This window comes from Patagioenas fasciata, chromosome 4, assembly GCF_037038585.1.
Source record: "Patagioenas fasciata isolate bPatFas1 chromosome 4, bPatFas1.hap1, whole genome shotgun sequence".
Taxonomy (NCBI): Eukaryota; Metazoa; Chordata; class Aves; order Columbiformes; family Columbidae; genus Patagioenas; species Patagioenas fasciata.
In genome coordinates, this window is record NC_092523.1 from 69,697,537 (window position 1) to 69,711,744 (window position 14,208).

A 14,208-nucleotide genomic window follows, 5' to 3' on the forward strand; every position below is an offset into this window, starting at 1 on the left:
GAGAGAAAATTGTTTTGTTTTTTCTTAAATGTGCAATATCAGTTAGTAGGGAAAAGTCCAAAAGAGGAAGATTCAGAGGGTTGGGGATTAAATCCATTAATAAAACAGATCATACACTTTTCCTGTGTGTGACAGAATAGTTATGTTTCCTCCAAGGAAAAGAAAGGACATTTGTCATTTAGAAAGATGATTGTCAACCTGGTTATGTCACCTGAAGATGGTTTTTTTTTTTCCTGGGTTTGAAAATGGACTGTTCAGCTGAGTGGATTTACTTCTAAGTGGGATTCACTTGCCAGTTTGGGAGACTAAGGGATAGTTGAGGTAAAGGGTTTGGACACATGAGAATAAAAGCAGTGGAACAGAATCCAGTGTTACAGCGTGAACGTTACAGTATAAGCTCATCTACCTGCTGCCCTCTTGCTTGGCATGTCTGTTCTGCAGGCAGGTAACCTCCCCAGCCAGCAGTGAGCCCCAGGCAGGCCCACACATACCTTGCTGGAGCTCAGGAGGGCACCATGTAGGTCATCTGTGGGACCAGTGGGTCTGCTTAGGGCAGAGAGTGTGCTGTGAATTAATTTCTGAGTGTCGCTTGCTTCTGCTTTAGGAGAATCTGTATTATAGCAACAGTAAAGTCTTCACAGAAACTGAGAATGCTATTTGCCAGGCATGGTTCTTGCTCACAGCATGAATTGCGTTTTAGGAACCTGTGATTTAAATGTGGAAGGTAATTGACATTCCTTGCTTGGGGTCAAAAAGGAGAGTATCTTTGTTGCCAGATGGGAAAAGAAGAGAAATTAGTGTATCAACCGAGCAAAATAATCCTGAGAGTTTGTCCAGGATGCAAGGATCTCAGTGTGATTGAAAGGCCAAGTAAGTTTTCCTTTGAAAAGGAAGAAACAAGGCAGGTAAGAGAGTTGTTTGCCGGGAGTTCAGGTTTAGCAGAAGGTTCTTGATCACTCTGATAATTTTAGAAAGTTTCCAGATACTGATGAGAGACTTAACAGCAGAATACCAGAAATATCAATCCAGATTAAGAAGTATTTGAGTTCATTTTTTTGCTTTTAACTTCCTTTTGAATCTCTGTGATTTTTTTCCAATACAATTTTTGTAAGGGTAAGGTACAGCAGACAATGATCCCTCTGTGGCAATGTCACTTCTCCTTGATCTTGAAGGTATACTAATTTGGAAGAATCCTGTATTTCTTACCTTCCATAATTTATTTACTGGCATTGCCTCTGATGCTTGTAGAAAGACCATAAGAGATGAGTAATGCAAGTAATGGTTAATCGGGGAAACTGATGAGCTCCCAGCAGGTTATCTGATGTTTGATGCCAAGTTGCAGGAAACTTAGAGAAACCCTTCAAATCACCAGGTGCTTTTACCTTTCAGGACTCGCTGCTGCAGAGTTGCAGCATTTCCTTGAATGGTTTATGATTCCTCTTTGTGTCCTGTGGTAGACCAGAGACTGCTGTATAAAGCCAGCTGTTATGGGGATCCTCACTGGTGTTCTACTAGAAATAATGTACTAGGTGCCATTGCAAAAAGATGGGTTGCAGAAATACATATATAGAGAGTGGATGATAAATGTAGGTGACAACAAATAAACATTAAAAAGAACCTGATATAGGAAAGCTACAGAACCGACTGAGCCGAAGTATCCTTCAGTAAAAATGAGTGTGGTTCATCAGCTTCGGCTGCTCCAGCAAAGTACAGAGCTTAGTTTATCACGTTTTCAGTCTGATTTAAGCTTATTGAAACATTTATTGGAGACTTAAACTGTGCATAAAACCAAAAACCTTGAAAACATCGAAATTTCTCTGTGACATTTTGTTTTGTGTTGTTTTCCCTTGTTGAGCCATTTTTGTTCAAATACACTTTTTCCGCCATCTGAGGACATAAACACGTGAATTAGTATCCATGAGCTAATAATCATTCTGATGTGGCCTTAAACCTAGAGAAGGCAGAAAGCAAGCATGCTTTGTTATGCTCTTGAGAGTAAAAGGCAAATAAAATGAGAGTGGGGAGTCTTTCTGCTTGATGTTTTTCAGACAGATGTTAATTCAAGCAGAGGCAGGAGCAGTGTTTCCCCCAGCCACCAGTGTGGAAAAGTCGAGCCAGAGCTTTTTGAAAGCCAAAGTGGCTGCATGGTCAAGTGAGACTGGACCCTTGACTTATTATTCCCAATCAGTTTGGGGTGCTCAGTGCTCTAGAAAACTCACGTTAGCTAAAAGTACAGCAGTTAGGTGTCGTGCTTAGCAGCCAGAGAGCATGAAGCAGCAGTTGGAAGCCAGATTTGCCTACAGCACCCACCTCATGGCAAGACTTCTGCTGGCCAAAGAGAGGTGAAGAGGACCAGGTGTGGCAGTGGTGGGGGCAGCTCCAGTCATGCAGGACAGGAGGTAGGAGTGGGGCTGCCCAGCCATGATGGATGTTCTCCTCCTACAGCAACCTGTGGTTGTTGGCAGGCCTGGTAAGAAAAGGGGCAACACCAAACAGAGGAAGGGTTTTTGTTTTCAGTGCACCAGCCAGCTTTTGGTCACTGCTGCCAAAAATACAGTTTTTATTAGCACTGCAAAACGAGACTCTGTTCAGGAGTCTTTATTTTCAATTCCCGTTTAATGCAAGCCAATAGTGCAAAGCATATTCCACTCTCCACTACCCTAATACCATTTCACAACCTTGGGTGGAGTTGCCCTCATGTGATTGAGTAGAAATGGGTTTTAGGTCTTTGTGGAGTCTAATTTATCATACCAGATTCGATGAATCAATGAGCAAATTATGGGGGTGGGGGAGAGATGAAGATAGGGAGAGAAAGGCCTGAGATACGTGAATGGTTTCAATAAGAACCAGTATGAAATTTCAGTCCCTTCTCAAGAAGAAGCTAGCCAACTAGCTTTTTCAAAATCTCTCCCATTTTTCCAGGCTTAAAGTAAAGAAGTTAATACATATATTCTCACTTGTTGGCTTCAAATGGAACCCAGAACCGGGAGGGTAAAAGGAGACACAAAAGGCCATTTAATGGCTTGAAAGAAATTATTTCCAAATGGCTCAGGATGAGGTAGGGTCAGTTATCAAGAATTTCCACATTTGGTTTCTGTGGCAGAGGATAGCAACTGATGAATTTTTGTCATCTATTCCAACATTTTCTATATGCCAAATACCAGTGCCAGGTACTTAAATAAATTAACATTTAATTACAAAAGCTCTAATTTACATTAGCTCTAAAAACTCATTTTGTTACTTTCTTTAATTATCTGAGCCAAATAAACATTGAAGAGTATCTCTCACTTCAATTTAGGACCTGATCCGGCAAGGTAATTTAATTAAGCATGAGTATAATTCACAGCACATTAGAAGTCCCTCTGAAATCTGCTCTTGCTGTTTTGTAGTTGTTTCAAAGCTGGTTTTATTTCTTGATGTACCAAGACAAGCCAAGCTTATATTTTTCATTTTAGCTCAAGTTGTGAGCAGGGGAGAAAGGCAATTTAAGGTTAAGCGGAGCAGAATTTTACAGACTACTTGGGGAAAAGCTGCCTTTTAAGTATCAAAGGATGCAAAAGAGTAGAAGTATGTGTGACCTGCGTGTTTCTCAAGCTACAGGTGGATGCTCCTTGCTGTACGTGGCAGTACCCAAGGGGTTGCTTGTGCTGGAATCTGCGAGGATCGGACAGGAGGTGGCACTTTATTAAATACCTCAGCACCGCACAGGACTGGTCCATGATGTGCTCCTCACCAGGAGCGGTGGGCACGTAGCCACATCCTTTGTGCTTTAAACCTTTGCAAACATGTGTTAGTCATTTGTCCTGGGTGGTGGCTGAAACCAGATCTCTGCTTGGTTACCCACCTGGGTAGCTCTAACTGTCCTGAAGGTGTCTGATGAAGCTGTGACAGAGGATTTGCCTGGATGAATTTCTATTAGAAAGTTACAAAGAAACACTCACTTTGACATTGGCTCAATTGGAATACTTATTTTTAAGATCTGGCTTCACCAGAGTGTGGTCCTGCTCACTCTGGTATGAATAACTCCATTATATTAAAAAAAAATTATAACTCCATAAATTAGAAGAAACTTGGATCTTGTGCCTGTCTTTCAAGAAACTGTAAAAGCAGCTTGGGAATTAACAAATATTTGGTATATAAATTGAAAACATATGGAAGATACATGCTATTTGTTGTTATGGATATAACAATATTATAACTCAATTTGTTTTAGCTTTGAGTAGTCATCTAGATAACAAAATACTTTGTTGAAAACCTACTAAAATAATGCTATTAAAATTATTGTAGAAGAAACTTAGCTTATGCAAAATGTTTTTTATTTGAGGAAAATACCTGAACAACTTTCTGGAAGTTTAGGACAACTTCGACTGAACCTCTGGTCTAATGGTACAGAAAATGCTGGAAGATTAGCATTTTTAAACATTTTTTTTGTGTGTAATACAAGAATACTTAATCATCATGTTAAAGGGGAGGTAATGTAACAATGAAGCAATTTATCAAATGCAAATGCACACTTATGAATAGACTCCAAGAAAGCTCTTAACTTCTTGTCCAGAGAGTGTAATGGAGAGCTACTTTCCCACAAAGTTAACATTATGTCCCTAACAGAGTTGCTGGGAAACTGGGATACTTGCACATAAAAAAATTGTATGAACAATGTTTCCATTTTTTCATTCATCAACATGTAATTCTGAAAAATACTTTTCTTCTTTTCTTTCTCTCCTTACCCCGTCCTTTTTTCTGTTTCCCCAAAATTTCAACTGGGAATCATGCTTCCTCAAGTGAATGATGATGCTTGGAAATATTTTACTTCTAAAGTACATTTATATGCAAAATTGTTACTTTAAAAAATAAATGAATGAAATAGTTTTTTAGAAATAGCACTACTGTGCTTTCAAGAAAAAAGAAAATCCTTTCAGTTGCTGCTGATAACTGTTTGTAGAATAATTCCCAAAACTCCTGCAGATTGGTTTGGGAGAGCAGAAGATGCAGACAATGTCTCTTTCTCACAGAATTCATATTGAAAAACTCTCATTTTATGCTGGGAAAAAAACCCACAGTATAGCTAGATAAAAAACTTGATCAAGTGACAGCAATTCCTTTAGCTTATGACAGATAGAAAGATGGGTGGTTTTTTGCTTCGTCATTGATCTTTAGAAGACCAACAAGTGCAAAGCAAAAGTATTAGTTGACTTGTAGCTTCTGAGTCCTGGCAGTGTAAATGGCAAAGATGGACCAGGTTGGACCAGGCTGCTGTTCCAGGTCTTCTCCACTGTTGGTGAGGGAGTGTAAGGTATTGCTGATGAGGCTGCTCTTTGATCTCTTCTACACTGCCGTTCTCCGCAAGCAGGTTGCTGTTACTTGGTTAAGTGTGATTGCTTGGTCGAACAAATGAAAAAACAAACAAGCAACAACCCCAACCAAGCAAGAAAATCCAACCAAACAAAAAATCCCAAAAGCCCAAAGCCAACAGACAAAAAACCAAAACAAACAAAAGCCTTGGGAAATGGTTTGGCAGAGTTGATTTCAGAAGTGGTTCAGCTGGAATATACCTGGTCCAGAGTCACTGGGTTTCTTCCATGTGACTTTCTGCATTATTAAGTAGGATGTGGATGGTACCTGCTTGCTCCTATATGTACTCACTGATCTCACTTGATTTACACAGACTTACACAGCCTCGGCCACTCGGTTGAACTTCAGCCTATGTAAGGTGTTGTGGAGCTGCATTTGTCAATCAATACTTTGAATTTTCAGTACTTCAAACCATTTTAAAATGTTTATGAATGTTCAGAGCCCTAAAATTAAAGGACAGATTAAATATATCCCATCATTAGTAGGGCTTGCAGGGAAAAAGGGAATGAATTTGCTGTGTGTCTTTAATACTTATGGGCTATATTACTAGCCTCCAATTGATTGTTAAAGTTTTATCAGAAATGTAATAATTGTATGTATTAATAGTCATGAGGTATACGTATTGTGTCCTGATTTTCCACAGGGAACTATCTCTTTGCATGAGGTACTGTTTTCATAATTCTGAGACCTGTTCCCATCAGGCACAACACAGATCTGTCCTTGGCAGAAGACACAGCGATTTTTTCAATAGTTTGTGGATTCATAACCTGGAGGGCTGTGTGTTTTAGCCATCTGAGGTGGTAATGAAACACTGACCTCCCACAGGTGGACAAGGGGTGCACTACGAAAATGTGATGTGAAAGGGAAAAGGGAGACATAAATTTTGAATTTTGTATTTGACTTTTAATAATTCTTCTTACTACAGTAAAAATTTGTAATATAAATAAATATTAAATTTTACAAACATATGCAGTTAAGTGCTGTTGAAATTCAAGTTGTTTAAGGAAAAAGGGAATGGCTCTTAATTGTCCCTGCGATAGCTAATATGGACCATACTGTATAATGGGAAAAAATATTAAGCTGTTTGAGGTGGTTTAATTGTACCATGATTCTGTCCAAAACTGGCAGTTGGGTAGCTGAAGTAGGAGTGTCAGGATCATTCCGAATAGCTTGTTTTCAGTTAAGTCAAACATCCCTGATATTTCTGTTTATGATAACACCTCTTACATAATTTTACCATTTTGTCTTTATCTGTAAAAGGGCTTGTGGCATTGGGAAGATAACTGAAATACAACATTGATGACAACCAATCATAAGACAAGGGGCAGTGGGTATAAACTGAAAGACAGGAGGTTCCATTTAAATTTGAGAAGAAACTTCTTCATGATGAGGGTGACAGACACTGGACCAGGCTGCCCAGGGAGGTTGTGGAGTCTCCTTCTCTGCAGACCTTCAAAACCCGCCTGGACACCTTCCTGTGTAACCTCATCTGGGTGTTCCTGCTCAGGCAGGGAGGTTGGACTGGATGATCTTTTGAGGCCCCTTCCAATCCCTGACATTCTGTGATTCTGTGATACAAAGGACCTGTAGGAATACCTTCCATAACATGATACTTTCACAGAAAACACAGGATTTAAGCCACCAAGTATAAACAGCACTTTCTTTTGTATTTCTTCCTGAATTATCTGACAACTTTATTTTTTTTTTGTTAGGTCATTTTTCCCATGAGAGGAACAAACTTACTGAATCTAAAGTGATTCATTATAATACACATAGATCTGAGACCCTGAATGTGCTTTACAGTATGATTAACTTCTTGTCAAAAACACTGTTCACCTGTTTCTCACTTGCCCGCTGGATTTAGCCTCTGCTCTGGTAGCTGGCAGGCATACACCAAATGTACACATTTGTTCCTGGATGCCTTGTCTTTCGCATTTTGCTGCTTTTTGTTTAAATAAACTCCAGAAACTTTCCAGTCATATTCAATGTTTCTTCTGTTTTTGTAGAACAAGTGATCTACCAGTTGTAGCTTTGTCAGTTATAAATTATTTTAACTGAATTGTTTGTTTAATTTGCACAACGTCTTCTGTGAAAGCTGGTTGGTCTGTGGAAGCTACAAGATCACTCCTGTTTCTTTAGCTGTTCCTAGTGGAGAAGTGCAACGTGTTTCTGAGTCAGCAAAGGGAACCCAGCATATTTTCCAAGGCTGAGGAGCAGGCCTGGGAAAAAGAGAGGCAAACCACTAATGAACTAGTAACAGAAAGGAGGAAGATCAAAGAGGAGCAGCTTGAAATGAAGGGCCAAGTGGACACCAGAAGGAAAGCTGAGCACTGTGTTGTTTCGCAATGAGGGAACACAACATCAGTGCAAACACATCTGTACAAGGAATGCATCAGCTAGCAAGATCATGATTAATTTTTCAGAAAGTAGCCAAATCATAATGCACAAACTTATCATTCCTAGGATACTAAAAGTCACAGCAGGGGTGCTTGCCTCAGTCTCGTCTCTGGCACTCCATGCTCTTCAGCGAGCTTAATGCTGTCCAAGGGGCTGGGAGGTTGCAGAGGAAACTATTCCCATTCTTCCTAGCCCCACTTCACATGTCCGCAGACTGCTACAATGGGGGCTGCTTCCCTGATCCCTTGAACAAGCAGCCCTGATCCTTCAGCCTTTTCTAATAAGTTATCTTCCCCAGCCCCCTCCTCATCCTTGTTCTGGTTTTGAGGTTTTTTTCCATTCTGTCCACAGCTTTCTGGGCTGATGGTGCCCACAGATGAGCTGCCTGCTTCCCACCACTGAGGCATACGCAAGTATTAGTCCATGTGTTTTACAGATGATATTTCTGTTTATTTTTCCCAGAATGTTTTTCCATTTTTTCCCAGCAGCGTGATACTGTTGACTCATATTTATGTTTTAATATATTATAGCTCAGTAGTGAAATGCCTGAGGGTTTGGGGTTTTTTGGGGCTTTTTTTTTGGGAGGAGGGTCTTAAAGCAGTCAGAAATGTTATAGAATCACTGGCACATTTAGCCTTCTCAGTAAATTCGTTTTCTCAATGTTAAGGTTGAAATGCCACATTCACAAAAGTACCTGCTGATTACATCAATGTCATTAGGATTGTAGTAGGCTATCAGGAGAGTTATACTGCTCCTTCTTTTGATTGGTATTAGGTGAGACCTTGTGCTTGACTTCAGGTTTGTCTGTCTTCACTAATAATTTAAGTTGTAATTGGTTTTATTTGGTCCAAAGTGGAGTTAAAATCTAGTCTTTATTTTTGCTTGGTTTAGGGAAGTAAAAAGATTGCAGGCCCTTTGCTTTCTGTGTTGCAACAGTCTGAACTTCAGCCAATACATTATCCGTGTGTCAAAGATTTTTTTCCTTCTGTTGATTGCAGGCTCAGTTTTCTTATACCTGCTTAAAACTGTGTGTGTTTCACCTTGCAGACCTATACTGAAGTCATTATGGCATCAGAAGCATCAGAGAGATATGAAGTCCTGCAAAGCCATAATTTGTGTTCAGGCTGACATGCTTCAAAAGCATGGATTGGAAAAAAGGTATTTTAAAAATTATTTTTAACAGTTTGGAAGCAGATGAATACTTAACCTCTTGAGAGCTGACATATGTTAGTATGAAGTAGTGAACTTGCATGTTTGTTGCCCATTTCATGACTACAAGCTAAAAATATTTTGATATCACTAGTTAAAGTTTGATAAAGATAATTATTTCAGAGAAGCACCCAAAATGTTTGCCATGTTGGCTGCCTTTCAGTACATCCCACACAATATTTCATTGCTTTCCACTCAGATGTTAGAGCCCATTTCATGAATGCATATAACAACCTGGCAAAGTTTCCTTCCACTGAATGTGCACCGGCTGAATAAACCTCAGGGCATTTATTCCTGTCTCTGTAATTTTCTTGTTAGGAAACCATTTGATAAACAAACTATCTCTTCTGCGCACATGCAAGTGGCAAAAAGAGAAAAAAGAAAACAAAAATATTCCAATAGCTTCTTTTCAGCTTATGTTTTGCGTTTCAAATAAGTTTGTGGATGTTGCAACAGCTGTAGTAGACTCTATGCAAAGCAAAGTGTTTCTTGGTTTAGTCTGCAACATGATTTTGCTCATTCTTCCACTGCTTCCTGAGCTCAGCATGTCCCACTGTTGTTTGAGTGAGATACCGAGTCATCTGGCTGCTTTTCCAGGCGGCGTTGCTCTCACCAGGCCTTTCCCTACAGACAGCAACTTCTGTGATAAGGACAAGTTTTTGGCTGTGAGCATTCATCACAAAGCACTGGTCCTTTAACAAATATGTTAAACTAAGATCTCTGATGCATGTCCAATTTGTCTCCTGCGCAACACTCTTCTTAGTTTGCTGATTTAATGCAGCAGGATCGGAAATAATCAGACTTTCAAAGAATACCATGTGGCTGAGCACACAGTATAAGAAACCAGAATGTTTGAAAATTGCATAATTATCTGTATCATACAGATGGAGCAGCCCATGAGAGAAAGAGCTTTATATTGCAAACACAGCGGTGGAAGTCAGAGTCAGTTCTCTCGCTCCCTGTCCTGTGTTCTGGACAGTAGATCGGACAAGAGCATGAATTGTTCAAGCTGCTTTGTTTAGCTCTTTGGTTTTTTTGGTTCTCTTTCTTTTTTTCTTTCCTTTCCTTTCCTTTCCTTTCCTTTCCTTTCCTTTCCTTTCCTTTCCTTTCCTTTCCTTTCCTTTCCTTTCCTTTCCTTTCCTTTCCTTTCCTTTCCTTTCCTTTCCTTTCCTTTCCTTTCCTTTCCTTTCCTTTCCTTTCCTTTCCTTTCCTTTCCTTTCCTTTCCTTTCCTTTCCTTTCCTTTCCTTTCCTTTCCTTTCCTTTCCTTTCTTTTTCTCTTTCTGTCTTATCCCTCCCCCCTCTCAACAGCCTCCTCGATGTTCATGTACCCCTGGTGAACCAGACGCTCACTTTCATCTTGAGTCTCTTCTGTTTTTTTGCCAAATCTACTTCCTGCTCCCAACTGGTCATGGGGAGCACTGGTCATAGCCAGGATGAGGTGGATGTTACACAGAAATCGAGTGCAGGAGAGTGTGGTCTCTTATCAGCAATGAGAAAAGTCTGTAGACAGTTTAGCAGCCATCAGATGGGATGGGGACCAAATACTGTGAGTGTTGCCGATTCATGCAGAATTATACTAGAATGGGTATTTCTAACTTCAGGGGGAAAAAACCCTCCCAATAAAGAATAGGGTTGGTTTAGTTCTTAGGACATTTAATGATGTACTGGCACATAGTAACTGCGCTATAAATACAGTCTGAAAAAATATGAGCTTAGTTTGGAAGCTGCTTTCAGCTAAATTATGGGGTTTTGATCCTGACCTAAACTGATCCCACATGTTCCTGGATTCTCCCAACATTTGAGTGCACAGTAAATCAACTATAGTTTTTACTTTTTATTGCAAAGAATGAACAGAAAAGATTGGGAATTGGCATCTGTTTATCACGTGGTTTAGCATTGTTTGATATCTTTTTAGCTTTAAGATTTAAATAAAGTTTAAAACAGGTATACACGGTCAAAATTTAGATGCCTACACATCTCTGCCAGAGGCCAAACTAGTTAACTGGCATTAGTTTGCAGAAAGTAGTCTGAGGTTTGCCAAAGAGTTTGTTTCAAAAATATTCAGTGGCTCTACAAAGAAAAATGCTAGTATTGATCTTGCAAATATTAATGTGTTCTCCTCACACATATTTCACATTATTAACTACATTAAGAAATAGTACCACAGTAGTGAACTAGAAAAAAGAAAAACATTTCAAGCAATTTCCTTGTTTATAATATCTAGTGCTTTAAAACAGCAGCTGTTGTACTCCTGGATTATACTGCCTCTGCTTTGAAACATGTGTGTGATCAATATTTCTTCTTTTTTCCTCTTCTAAGGCCATCTCTTCCCTCTTTTTCACTTCTTGCTGTATGAACACCAGTAGCCTTACAAGCAAGGTCTGTTCTGCAGCACAGATCTTAGCCTTCCCACCTCAACTCTAAAGCTCTTTGCAGTACTGTTCATGGACACATTTGTGTCATCTGATCCCTGCTCACCTGCCCACCAGCCTTTTTTACTCTTAAAATGTTTTGTACTTTTGTACCTGGTAGCTTCTTCCCATTCTCTGGCTTCTTTTTTTCAAATCATTTTTGCTTATTTGTTTGTTTTCTTGGAGAGTATCAAAGTATGTGTAAACTATATTCTGGAACTTGGCTCTCCTAATGGGCTGAGCTTCTCCCCTGAAACATTAGTCTTGAAGCATGATTTTTGTGAGCTGACTGCCCACACAAGTCTGTTGCCATGTGGGCTGTACAGCCAGCTTGTATGAAGTCTTACTCAGTAATTACCAGGTAGTAAAAGTTAACTGCCCCATAAAACCACGTGGAAGAACCATGTTATTGCTGGCTTGTCCTACTCAGCCATCCTTTTCCTGTGCACTGGATCTTTTGGGCAGGGAACAGGACTAACAAAGGTCCCTTTTGACTCCCTTCTCTATGTTTCTGTGATAACTGGTGGCCTGGTTACAGGCTGTTGAAGTCAAGGCTCAGAGGACTTCTGTAACAAACTGAGAGACTTAAGCAGTGAATCCGAACTATATAGTTCCTATTTTATTTAGGTGAGGGGGTGAGCGGAGAGATAAATAAGTCACTCTGCAGTTATCCTCTGACACTTAGCTGTTTTCTAGGCATCTTGAAAAAATATTTCACCTACTGATGCTTCAAAACTGATCTACTGCAGCACTAAACTAGCTGGTTTAGATTAAAGGTGCCTAACATGGACCAAACAGAGAGCGGCTTTGCAACTGACCTAAATTGGCTATGACTCAGACTGGCAGAACTAGTCTTACTTCTCCCGTCCAGAAGGGATGCATAACAGCTTTATGGAAAAATGAAAAATGTCAGGTTTCTTCCAGCCTGCTTACAGGATTTATATCCCTGTTGTAACTCATAGTTTATGCAACTGTGGTTCTGGTATCTTCTTTCATCATGAGTGTCTTCTGCCCCATTTTTTATTTCTGAATGAGATAACAATCCCATTCATTTTGTTCTTTCTTTTTTCTTACTAAATAACTGAGATTTCAGTCTTCATCTGAGGTTGCAAGTGTATCTGAGAAGAGTTCCTGGGGGGAATTGTGAAGGAGTTTAAAAATGCTACAGAAGGTGATTAAATGGAGGGTGACTAACCTGGGAGGGAAGGCTGTTGAGTTGTAGAGTCAGGCAACCACAAAGGATCTGAAGATGTCATTTGATCCATGTCCCTATCCCAGAGCAGAATATTTACACTAATATTCCTAAGAGATGTTTACCTAAACTGTCCTTAAATATTTCCAATAATGACAACCTTTCAACTTCACTGTGCAACAGCTTACCCATATTAGAAAGCTTTTCTTAGGATTGAGTCCAAGTATTCCAGATTGTTGTTTATGTCACATCTGGATCCCAGACATAACCTGTTTGAAAAGTGCAACAAGAATTCAGCTTCTTTCCTGCTTGTTGCACTGATTTTCTAGGAGTGGAGAAGGAGAGAAGCAAAATGTGAAAGTTTCTTTTAGAATGAAGTAACTATTTACAATCCTTTTTTTTGTTGTTGTTGTCAGATTGATCATTATAGTGCCAATGATACCAGCAGACACTTGAGAGTCTCCCCTTTACAAAAGTGATCACAGCTAAGTGTTTCCTGCACTGAAATAAAAATCCTGAGCCTTCTGCAATGGCTGCTTATGGCCATTCTGATTTTAATTAAAAACCAACATGCTGTTACACTGAAATCTAGGCAAAGGAGCTGTGAAGGGAAAACACACAAGAATGCCTTGATTAATAGCATCCCTAAATGACAATGGCTGTTTTATAGTTTTTATAAGGATTGTAGTGGTTCTCGAATATAAAAAAGGACAAGATGTGATTGTGATTAATGGAGAAGCTCTTTGTTGAAGCTGTTGACTGTAGGAAAGAATCCAACGGTTTCTCAGGCTTCTTAGTTGTAAAACTAACTAAATACATCTAGGGCTGCCTTGTGTCACTCCATGGCATCTTTCAAAGCTGGAATTAGCAGATACCTAATGAGTTGTGGCTACAACGTGTGGATCAGATGAGTTAAATATTTGCTTTAGGCCTCTGACTCTTTCTCCACGTACGGGAGAATAATTTGGTTTAAACATTTAAAGACTCATTTTTCTTAGGTCATCTTGCTTCAGAACCTCACTGTTTTCCAATACTCTGTCAGACTGAGCCTTCTCTAGTGTCTTCAGCAGCAAGGTACATCTAAAACATTTAGTCTTAAAAAGGTTGCCTGAAAGCCATATGTTTACTACTATTGGTAGAGTCTCATGCGTAAAATGCAGTTGGCCCTACGACAGTTATAAAGGAGCAAATGACAGTGACATCATTACCCTCCTTGTATTTTTAGCAAGACTGCAGTTGTCCCATTGCTTCACAGTGGAACTGGTGAGTGTAGGACTGCATCTCATTAATGGTGAGTGGAAACATTTTTAACTATAAAAGAGATTCAGAAATTTTACCAGCAGGGCAAGGCAAGAATATTTAGGAATCTGGGTCCCTGACACTTATCTGCCACAACAGTCTCTTCAGCCAGAGACCATGAAGTGTGATGCCAGTAATAAGTTAGATGTAATTTAGTCTTGTGAGCTTAGTCCTGTGTAGACCACCTTTTTTTTCTGTACTGATGTGGCTTTCTGCCTCCCAGACTTTGTATTCATTTACCTATCTGTGATGACTGAAGCACAGGGCAGAAAAATAAGTTTTATCATTGTGTTGTGACCATGAAACATCATTTCAAAATTACTCACTGCAACACTCAAGAATGGTGG

The 14,208-nt window shown here is 39.6% G+C and overlaps 1 long non-coding RNA gene across 2 annotated transcripts in view; it reads left to right on the forward strand.

Annotated features, from left to right (window-relative positions):
- LOC139827840 (uncharacterized) overlaps positions 1–8,901 on the forward strand; it is a 35,614-nt gene extending 26,713 nt beyond the window's left edge. The window contains exon 8 of one of the 2 annotated variants that reach the window (XR_011738904.1): positions 8,797–8,901. This is a non-coding gene — a long non-coding RNA (uncharacterized lncRNA). Of the gene's footprint in view, positions 1–8,100; positions 8,148–8,796 lie in introns of those variants that run through there. The other variant, XR_011738903.1, reaches the window with a different exon arrangement.
- Positions 8,902–14,208: the final 5,307 nt, after the last annotated feature.